This window comes from Triticum dicoccoides, chromosome 6A (genome assembly GCF_002162155.2).
Source record: "Triticum dicoccoides isolate Atlit2015 ecotype Zavitan chromosome 6A, WEW_v2.0, whole genome shotgun sequence".
Lineage (NCBI taxonomy): Eukaryota > Viridiplantae > Streptophyta > Magnoliopsida > Poales > Poaceae > Triticum > Triticum dicoccoides.
The window spans coordinates 560,837,047-560,838,726 of record NC_041390.1 but is presented as its reverse complement, the minus strand read 5'-3'; positions in this window follow the sequence as shown (position 1 = coordinate 560,838,726).

The following is a 1,680-nucleotide window of genomic DNA, read 5'->3' as shown; positions in this document are numbered from 1 at the left end:
TTGGCAAAGATATACATGACTAGAATCATTTGTTTGCATGGAGTTCCGAGGAGTATCGTATCAGATAGAGGAACCCAATTTACCTCAAAGTTTTGGAATCAGTTGCACGAAACTTTAGGAACCAGACTAGAGTTCAGCACAGCTTTTCATCCGCAGACAGATGGACAGACGAGAGAGTCAATCAGATTTTGGAAGATATGCTGAGAGCTTGTGCACTAGATTATGGATCTAGTTGGGACGATAACCTGCCGTATGCGGAGTTTTCCTACAACGATAGTTACCAAACCAGTTTGAAGATGGCACCTTTCGAAGCTTTATATGGAAGGAGGTGCAGGACACCGTTGTCATGGGACGAAGTTGGAGACCGTCAATTCTTTGGACCAGATATGATTAAGGAGTCTGAACGGAAAGTTAAGTTGATTCGTGATAGGCTCAAGGTAGCCCAGTCCAGGCAGAAGAGCTACGCAGATTCTAAACGCAAGGAGACAGTTTACGAAACCGGAGACAGAGTTTATCTTCGAGTATCCCCACTTCGAGGAGTTAAGCGCTTTGGAGTTAAGGGAAAGTTAGCACCGTGTTTCGTTGTACCGTATAAGAGCTTGCAATGTATGGGAGAAGTCGCTTATAAGTTGGAACTACCAGAGGAGCTGTCAGGAGTTCATGATGTATTCCATGTTTCTCAGCTGAAGAAATGTCATGCCGAGATGGTGGAGGTACCGCTAAGAGATACCGTGCCACTCGAAGCGATTCAGTTGGAGGACGACTTAACATATGAGGAGAAGCCAGTCAAGATTCTCGATTATGCCAGCAGAGTTACCCGTAGAAAGGTTATCAAGTTTTGCAAAGTTCAGTGGAACCACCACTCAGAGGATGAAGCCACCTGGGAAAGAGAAGAAGATTTGCTCAAGGACCACCCTCACCTATTTTCTAGCCAACCCGAATCTCGAGGGCGAGATTCATCTTAAGGGGGGTAGGTTTGTAACATCCCAAATTTTCAATTTGGAATGTTATACATTAGATCATCATGCATATCATATTTTCTTGCATTTTGGTTGATCCTAGAAATTTCACGCAACTCAAGGACCCTCGGAGAGAGTTGGAGATTTCGTTATTTTCATATTTGAGAGTTTTCACAAATTTTGAAAAGAGGATCATTTGATTTATTTATTTCATCTTCAATTATTTTTCCAATATCAAAAAAATGAGAGAGGGAATAATATGACTTTCCCAAAGTTAGGAAAAATGAAGATTTAATGAATAAATCAAATTTTGGTTTTGCTGGAGTTTCGTTGCTTTTATTTGGATAGGGAAAAATGCGCGTTTTCAAAAATTGCATTCTAGGCCCGGACTAATGTTCATTTTTGTTCGACTCAATTTTAGGAGTCGGGGAAAAATTTACTTTAGTAAGTTTGGAGTTTGTTTAGTTTAGTTTTCTTTTGTTTTTCTCCGCGCGAATCCAGTTAAAAAAAAGGGACTAGGGCCAGCCGGGCCAAAGGCCCAGCCAGCCGGCCGCCTCCCCAGCCAGCGCGCGCGCCAGGCGCAGCGCCAGGCCGCCGCCTCCCTCGCTCTAGGCCGAGTCCCAGAGGGACTCTAGGCCGGTTAGCCCCCCCCCTTTCCTTGCTTTGTTTTCCCTCTTTTGCTTGCCCCCTACCCCAAGTAATCCCCCCCCACGTATATAAA